The sequence below is a fragment of the Trachemys scripta genome, chromosome 7 (genome assembly GCF_013100865.1).
Source record: "Trachemys scripta elegans isolate TJP31775 chromosome 7, CAS_Tse_1.0, whole genome shotgun sequence".
Classification (NCBI taxonomy): domain Eukaryota; kingdom Metazoa; phylum Chordata; order Testudines; family Emydidae; genus Trachemys; species Trachemys scripta.
In genome coordinates, this window is record NC_048304.1 from 41,062,090 (window position 1) to 41,071,800 (window position 9,711).

Consider the following 9,711-nt stretch of genomic DNA (forward strand, 5'->3'; position numbering starts at 1 on the left):
GAGATGAATCCTCCAAGCAGCCTAGGGAGGCTGCGCAGGAAGCCTCCAATTGGAGGGAGGCTGCACAGAGCAGCCAATCAGGGACCAGCGGGCTCACATAAACGGGAGCTGCAAGGCAGAGCAGGGTCAGTGGCTGCTGGGCACTCAGGGAGTGAGGATTGTGACCCTGAGAGGCTGAGAGAATATAAAGTACCTTGGACAGAGCAGTTGCTATCAGGGACCAGGGAAGCAAGAGGGAGCTCCTAGCTGGCTGCTAGGACTAGCTGCTTCAAGGCTCTGAGAAGAGGGCAAAGAAGGTGTTGGGGCTGCATGGAAGTGAAGCAGCAGAGATGGAATTTAAAGGCGCAGCAGGAGGCTATCTACAGGGTCCCTGGGTTGGGACCTGAAGTAGTGGGCGGGTTCAAGTCCCTCCCACTCATCACTAGAGAAGTGGCTGGACTATAGAACTGAGAGATACTTGCCCTCTGGCAGGGGGAAACACGAATGGGCTGAGTCATGAAAAGGATGCTGTGGTTCCTGGACTGAGGTCATGTCTGCAAGCAGACATGAGGGCGAGAGAGGAACCATTAGGAGAGGTAGACAAGACAAGGGCTGAGAGAGCTAATCCCTGAGACAGCCAGCAGGAGATGCTGCTCTGGTGAGTGAACTCCATCACAAACACCAAGAAACTAAATCTTCATAAATGAGAACTACACGTACAGAAAAGTGTAAGCATCTTTTTCCCAGTCATTAAAGTTGGCCTGTGGAAGCACTCTGTGATGCCATGCTGATTAAATTTAAATTTACTGTTTTAAGCTCACAATACCTCACTTATTTCTCCACTGGTCCTGCATTTCTCAGTTACTTCTGTTCCCAAGTAGGTAAAGAAGACCCATCTAGCACTGAGTTTCTTCCTTTCACAAAAGTCTGAGTCTAAGCTAAAACAGGACCACTTGTAACACACTGTACCATTCATCATGACTCAGAAAAAAACAGAACTTTTGTGTAGGTGGAAATGACACCAAAAGAAAAGCTAAGAGGCTGCCTGATTAATATAAGCATACAAATGAATCTCTTATTCTTCTTAGGTGACTACTCCAGCACCCTCTTTTTAAATGCGTCTTCACTAGGAGAAGCCTAAACATTTGCCCTCTATGACCTTACATTACCATTTCTGAAGTGCTAGCCTTGACATACCATTCACCCAGTTTTACAGCCTGCTAATCTCATAATTTTCCTGAGAATGATGCATGGTTTAAGAGAATCACACGTGCAGTTCTTCCAGGAGTATTTCCCATATTTCCCCTTAGCAATAATTACATTTCATGCACCACAAAACTCTAAGGAAATTGAGCTCCTTAGCCATAAAAACTACTGTACTTTTTCTTCCCAAAGATTTGTCTCCAACAACAACCGAGCGTCACATGAGTGAAAGTCTGAATGATATTTCACTCATGTGATTCTGTTTCTATGCAGGCTAAACCTCTCTTTTCTGTTTTGCATGACTCCACAAGCTTTTTTGAGATTTAAGGACTAATCCTATTTCACCAAAACATATTTGTTTGCCTCAGATCCAGTTTCTTTCTCCCTCCTCATTGCCAGTGAGCGAGTTTGGATTCTTTTCAATCAGTATGCAGAGCAGTGCTGAGAAATACGTTTACATTTTTTAAAATACTGCAGTAGTAAATGTCTATTAAAAATCATTATGGTTTATCTGAGAATTTTAAGCCTTTAAGTCAGTCTTTTTAGCTGGCATGTTTTAGAAATGAATTCAATCAGTTTAATACATTCTGGGGTTAATTTTAATGCTTATGAAACTGAAAATCTAATAGCATTTGCTAGAGCTAACCATACTTTAGTTTGGGCAAGCACTGTGCTAATGTTCCTACATAGCTCTGCCAGCATGTTTTCATGCTGACCATCATATCCTTGTTATTCCACTAGAAGGATTGTCGAGTACACAGTTCTTGTGATGGAAACCATGGTCTCATTCATCTGGTTGGCTGACACCTTCTAACGGGGGAGTTAGTCACTCTTGTTAGTGTTTTGTCATGACATTTTATGGCGTTCCCCAAAGAGGGATAGGAGCTACTTTTTCCATGTCTTTGGAGGTACTGTATATGTGGTGCAACAATGACTGTGTTGTGGTTTCAGGGCAGGGCCGGCTCCAGTATTTCTGCCACCCCAACAAAAAAAAAAAAAGTTGCGATCGGCAGCAGCAGTTTCAGCAGCAGGTCCTTCGCTCCTAGAGGGAGTGAGGGACCTGCTGCCCCCGAATTGCCGCAGGTGCCGCCCCTCTCCCTTGGCCGCCCCAAGCACCTGCTTGTTAAGCTGGTGCCTGGAGCCGGCCCTGTTTCAGGGATTCCTGGAAAGTCATTTAAAATCCTTTTAAAAATAAGCATTAATCCCTTTTTTCTTTTGTAGATATTGGGAATAATAGAATTCCAGGGTTTTCTGCATGTCAATCAGGAAACGTCTGTCTCTGTATCCACATGGAGCTCACTGCAAGAACAGGACCTCTCCGCGTTGCTTACATGGATATACGCTGTGATACGGAGAGAGGATTGCAAAGCAGTTACACAGCAATTTAGCAGGCAGTGTTTGGCATCCTCATCAAAACCTCTGCAGAATCTAAATAAGTAATTTAATTTTCTTTTCATTTATATTTTGCAGGCTTTGAGCAGATCCAGGGATGAATCATTGTTACATTTCAGATTACGTTATAGCAGTGTGACAATGAATGATCCAATTTCAATGATTTATGCAGGTGATTCTTCTTGAGAAGAAATGGAGAAAAAGAAGACGTGCTGCAGTGAGCTTGCCTCATTTCCAGACATAAAATATCTCATGGCAAAAATTTGAAAATGGAGAAGTCAAGTTGTGAGATTGGCATATGTTGAAGTTTATGGCCAGGCAATTTCTTTGAATCTTTGACATAAATTTGTCTGGCCTCAGAAAAGTCTCTATTTAGCAGCTTTGGCAGGCAGGGATGCAATAGTTACAGGAGATCAAAGCCGGAAGATTCTGTATTTAAACCAGAAGTGATTATTAACATCTATGCAGAAGTCATCTCAGCAGACTCCAAGAGATGTCACTGAGCTGCACAATCATTGGTGCACATAATGTACCACTGTAATAACAATGTTATTATTACTGCATCATTTCCCATCCTCCACGCAAAGATCTTCCCTCTTTGTAAGTCAGTTTCAATGACGGTTCATGAACTAGTTCCTATAGAAGTTAAATCACCTTAACTGACTGTGCTGGGCTAACATCCAGAACCTATAACAAGAAACTAAACAAACAAAATAAAAAGCTTTTAGACCTTGTATTGACAGGCATACACTATTCTAATAATCATGGAGATGGTAGGAAATTCCTTTGATGAATGGCTAAATGTATTATTAGCAGAGACTCTTGGGAAAGGAGAATGGTTCCACTTAAGTCTATTATGAATTATGTATGTACGTATTTCTAGAAGAGCCTACAAATAAAGTGGTTTAGTCTTTTGGAAAGCGCTTAGGACTAGCATGTGACTAGCCCTAGAGCAGCTGAGCAGTTGGGGCCTTTAAGCAGTCATGTAAGGACTTCCTGGTTTGCAGTTCCTGGCATTTAGGGGAACTCAGGGGCTGTGCCTGAGATGTTTCTCATCCAGCCATCTCAGAAGTAAATGGACAGGATTTATGTGGGGAGTAGGCAGATTAGGGTTTACTGGACATACAGGGGGAATATACTGAACCCTCAAATTATAACTCATCCCCCAACAGAACAGGGTGTTGAGGTGGGTAAAGAGAGTAGGTAAAGAGGATTGGTGATGAGATACCAGATGTCACTTTTAAAGTGCTGATTCAGAGTCTAGTTCAATAGGGATTGGAAGCTTACTTGTCACCAGTTCTTATAGGGCAGGTGTCCATTTCACAAGAAAAACCATGACATTTGCCACTAATGGGCAACCTTGCAGCATCCTCAGCTAACAGACCTACTATCTGCTCGCTCTCAGAAGTGGTCCCATCCAAGTCCAGTGGGTAACTTTGCCATGTCTGTGCTGTACTGTACTCTGCAAATAGAAGACTTCAATTTCCCGTACTTTCAATCTGGCATCTTTCACAAGCACTAATATTTAAAAGAGCCACAGAGGAAAGACAATATAGACCCTTATAGGGAAAAGTGGAAACTTGGTTCCCCCATTTCTGTTTCATCAACAGGAAATTGCCTCTCCATCTAGTCTACAGAAAAACATAGACCATAAGAAGAGTTAAGAGGGAAACTGAGAATCACTGGAATCAGGACAAGTTCACTTCCTCTAAAACATCTTCATAGCTCTTCATGTACAAAGCCTCAATCCTACTCCAACAATTAGCATTTGTACATTAACTTCTGCGTTTCTAGTCTGAAATTTTAAAAGTAATGAATATTTTAGTGCTGATAAATGGTTATACATCAATGGCCCTATATATATATATATTAATATATTACTATAATAGAATATTTAATTATATTTAATTTGTGTTACAGTAGCACCTAGGCACTGTACAAGCTCAGTCTCTGTGGCCTATCTAATTCTTGGCATCTTTGCTGAGCCTGCCTGATCACCTTGCCAGTTAGTGATCACAATACTGGGTTTTGGGGGCTTTTTGTGTTCTAGATATCTGTCCACTGGGAAGACTTCTAAATTTATTTCAAAAGGGATTGGAAACAAACAACAATTAGATGGGGTTAATGTCAGTTCCTATCTGGGCTGGAGCAGCCTAAGTGAAATATTATATCATATTACCAGTCCCGTGGGCTATTCATTCATTTGCTTGTTTTTTCTCCTTTTTGTGGATTTGCTACACAGAAGATAAAATAAAATCATCTCTCAATCCAGAGGCCAGTTATTAATATCTTTTTTTAACAGGTACTTTAGCCGAATATTTAAATTCCTCATTTTCTGCGAGGCTCTTTTGCAAAAACGATACTCTGCTCAACTTAAAGCTATATTTTTTAAGTGAAAAATTTAAGTGCATGTAATGGTTTTTTTCTAACTGCTTATTCAAAAGGTTGTTGAGATGTATAAATAGCTAAAACATTTTTACAACACAATACCATTTTTAAGCATAACATCCCAAGCCTCTGTAAACAGGCCAGTTTACTATAAACAGTCTATGCTCTGAAAGGCAGCCTTTACACACTTGGTATTTTAAATCTGTTACTGTTAAATGAAGTAACCAAACATGGTGTTCTAATATATTCTGAGAACAAAATGGATTTTGGCAAAAAAAATGAAGGTTTTATAATTTAAAAAAAATCCTTAATACAACAGACTTGTATTACTTGATTCATATAAACTAGAAGACATTCTTGATCTCACCAGTTTTGCTAAGAAAAGAAATCTTTTGAGAGCACAAGGGACATCTGAAGAAACCAATACCAACACATGTGCATGCACATGCCCGCGTGCACACCCGCCCCAAATTTCTATACGCTTTATCCAGTTAAAAAATGTCAAGACTGGAATCAATTTGCTTCAGTAGTTGAAGAGAAATCTAGTGAATTATCTAGCAATATATATGTAAATGTTCAGTATATTAGTAAGATGCTGGGATGATTTACAAGACAGATTTCATGTGATTTTGCATAATACAAAATTTTTCTAATATTGAAGGAGGTGCTGTATATTTCTAACTCTTGCAGTACGTTGTGCTGTATTTATTTTCACTATTCTGTTACCAAATATAAAACCACATTTCCCAGAGAGAAAAAAAGTAAACTACATTTTTATCAGTAGCCCTAACTCCTGACCCTATGAACAGAAAATAGAACACTCTTTCTCTATCACTGGGATATTGGGAAAACAATGCTCTTCAGATGGTAACTCACTGAGTCAATAAATTTAATTGCCGTAGTCAAAAAATAAAAATATAAACTTGGCCAAATCAGTTCAATTATATTCCAAAGAAGATTTTATAGAAGATCAGATAAGGAAGTCTGCTATAAAAAGACACCAAATTCAACTATTTAAATTTTCCCAACTGTTTTCTGAAGGAAATTAACAATTATGTGTAGACATATTATCCTATAAGTACAACTAGCTACTGTATTTTACAGGATATTTACATGTTTGATCAGTTTCAAAAATTCATATTCTCTGTTCAGATTAAATAATTATCCACCCCATACACAACACTTATAACAAAGTTTTGCATTTTTCCATTAGTCTATCTCTAAACAGTAAAGCTTTACAGATTATTGATCTGTGGATAGCAGTGTGACTAGAGTTGTGCTGAACAAGATTATTAAGGTTATAATTTTTTATTAAAGTTCATTGATAGATTTATATAGACATCTGTAAAGCTATGCTTATTTTTACTAGTTGCACTTTTGAACCAGTTAAAAAGAGTTACTCAGCAGAAAATGAACTTTTTATAATTCACACACACAACTGAGTCCCTCTATTGACAATTCTTGTTTCCAGTTCCACGTAAATTGATAAGTGAGATGACTGTATAATGACAACTTGTGAATGTTTATAGTGTTTCTTTCAAAGCAGTTGAATAAAAGTTGGGGTTTTTTTTTTCTCTATTTAAGGAAGGGGAATATAAACAACCACCTGCCTTTTTTGTAAACTTCTCTGTCTTGCACTTAAATAGTCCTGTGTAAGTTGTTCAATTGTTCAATTAGTTACTTAACTGCCTTATTTTTGTGCATCAGAACAATTAAAAAGTACAGTCTATTCTCCAGTGATAAGAACAACCTGATTTTTTGTTTTTATTTCACATAAATACATTTTAATTTGTTAAAAGTAACATAAGTCTAGTCAACTACTGGAACACATTTTTTTCTGACAATGAATATATATTAGTGCAGTATTGAAAAAAGCATAGAATTGCTCTACTATAAAATTATGCTGAACACATTCTATAGAGTAAGCAAAGATCAATTGTCAATTCTGGCCTCATTACAAGTTTCATTTTTTATAAATAGCAGTAGGTTATAAATGCATTCAAAGTCTTAATTCCTTCTGTTTGCACCTTATTATTCTTGAATAAGTGTTATCTACACTTGTTTTATGCAGGACTACCAAAGGGCATGTCACTAGTTAAAAAAAATGCTACAAGAATAGTAGCACACTGATGTTTCTCAAACCCCATCTGAAATTGAAATTAGTTTTCTGACACAATCTGCTGGTGTCTCTGTTTAACAACATTATAACTCCTGGTAGACAGTGCTTCATTTACAGATTACTCTTTTCCACATAATATATTTAGGTTTTAACTCTTTTGTGCATTACATTTATCTACATGCATTTTACATTATCTGAAATGGGATAACAACAAAGTAGGAGTTTTAACTAAACATTATCAATAATATATCATGCACTTTCTGTCCCTATTAGTTCATGGCTACTGCTGATGTACTTAGCATAAGCAAGCTATTAGACTTGCCAAAATGGCTCAAATGAAACAGAATTATAAAGTTATTAGAAAAGAAGATACAAGGCCAAATTCAGGCTCATTAATGGAATTTTGCGAAGTAAGCATACCTTCTGATATAGAAGCAATGTTATTAACTGCCTGTATTATGTCTGGCAGCAGCCTCACCAATAGACATTATCCCAAATAAGTTGTTCTTGATAGAAGCAGGAATAAGTTGAGTGGATGCTTCTAACGGGTGTGGCTAGTTAAGGAAGTTTAAGGGCAAAAATATACAAATGTTGACCCCCTTGTTCCTAGATCCTGCTTGCAGTTTTTCTCATAGACGTTCTGTGGAGCAGATCATCTATAGGTTTCAGGGAACAGAGTCAAAACTGAAGCGAAAACCACATTACTCTAGTTGTACGGCTTTTCTGCTGGGATTCTTGAGCACAGCAACCTGCAAAGATTCTGCATTACAAGTATTTTCCAAAATTTGTCAGGATTTAAAAGTTCAGCATGAAGATCTTTGTTCTTTAAACTCATCCTTGCTTTGATCATATAACAAACCGATAAAGAGTGGGTTTAATTAATTCCTGTACAGAGGGTTGTCTTAAAGCCTAACACTTTGAGTGTACGCTCTAAGTATAAAAGAAGAGATAACAGATGGATACAGACAGATGGGGGAGCACAAGGAAACAATGGGACAATATTAGCGGATAAGCATCATCACAGCACACCAGCAACCTAACCATTGTCAAGTTTTTTGTATGCATCATGGCAAAGGAAAATTTTGAGGAGGGATTTCAAGGTGAATAATAAGGTAGTTTTGTGGATGTTTACAGCGAGCACCTTCCAGTGCAAACACTTTTTTGGACCCTCTTAAATCAGCTTACAGAAGGCTTACATTAATTTATGTTAAGTCAGTTCAATTAATATAAGCCATTTGTAAACCAATCTATGTGTTAATACCGGGTTTGGTTTGCACTAGCTTAACTGAATTTATTTAAATACCCATTACAGTTAAACAAATGTATAGGCCACCTCTAAAAGAACATGATACATCAGGTTTAGGACATTATGTTTAGGTTTAACAATTTTCCCTGTCATCTTGCATATACACCGCTACCTCGATATAACGCGACCCAAGATAACACGAATTCGGATATAACGTGGTAAAGCAGTGCTCGGGGGGGGGGGGCTGCGCACTCTGGTGGATCAAAGCAAGTTCAATATAACGCAGTTTCACCTATAATGCGGTAAGATTTTTTGGCTCCCAAGGACAGCGTTATATCGAGGTAGAGGTGTACGTACTTAAAACATGGGACCAGAGATTACCCCATCCCACATTACAAACCAAGGGAAGGAGATTTTTAGAGGAAAAAAATATCCATAGGGCCTTCCTCACAAAGAGTCCCATCGGGTGTGGGAGGGACTTGCATGCATCTGTACAGAAAAGGGTGTTAGGCCTACTCCCAAACCAGGTGTATCCTGGGAAGAAAATGCAGGAATCCAGGACCACTTGCACAGGATCCCTGATTCTTTGCACAGCTTCAGCCCCTTGGTCCCTCCCACTGTCTCCCTGTCAGCACAGCAGAAAAGCAGGAGGGGATATATGCAAAGAGGAGGGATGCACAGACCTGGAGAGGCACAGATCTGGAAGGACTCAAATGGCCTGTGGCTATTTGGCTCTTAATTTATCCCCCTGCCTTTTTGTCAAATCTTTCTAAGCTGTAAATTCTTGGTTTTAAAGGGCAAGATACTTGACCTCTTGAAGAAGTTTTCAAAAAATTATGGGTAAAGTATTCAGCTCTCCCTTCCCCCCAATTCATCTTGGGCTTTGAAAGAGCCTAACAAGTGTTTTAATTATAGGAAGGCAACTTTGCACATTTCACATACACAGAGTGATTTTACCTTCCTAAACTCTGAAAAATTAAAATACAAGTCCCACCGAGAAGACAAACTTTGCAGCTCCACCAGGAGATACTTCAAAGGTTTGCGCTGAAATATGCCATGCCAGGTGAATATCAGGCTGAATTTTTTATTTTATTTTTAATTTCAGTCAATTTCTAAGAAGGTAGCTAGGGGGGAAATGGTTTAGCCCAGGTTAAAAAACTGTGATAACATTTATTTTAGACCCTCTATGTCCCCCACCCACTACATTAGAGCAAAAAGAAGAACAGGAGTACTTGTGGCACCTTAGAGACTAACAAATTTATTAGAGCATAAGCTTTCGTGGACTACAGCCCACTTCTTCGGATGCATATAGAATGGAACATATATTGAGGAGATATATATACACACATACAGAGAGCATAAACAGGTGGGAGTTGTCTTACCA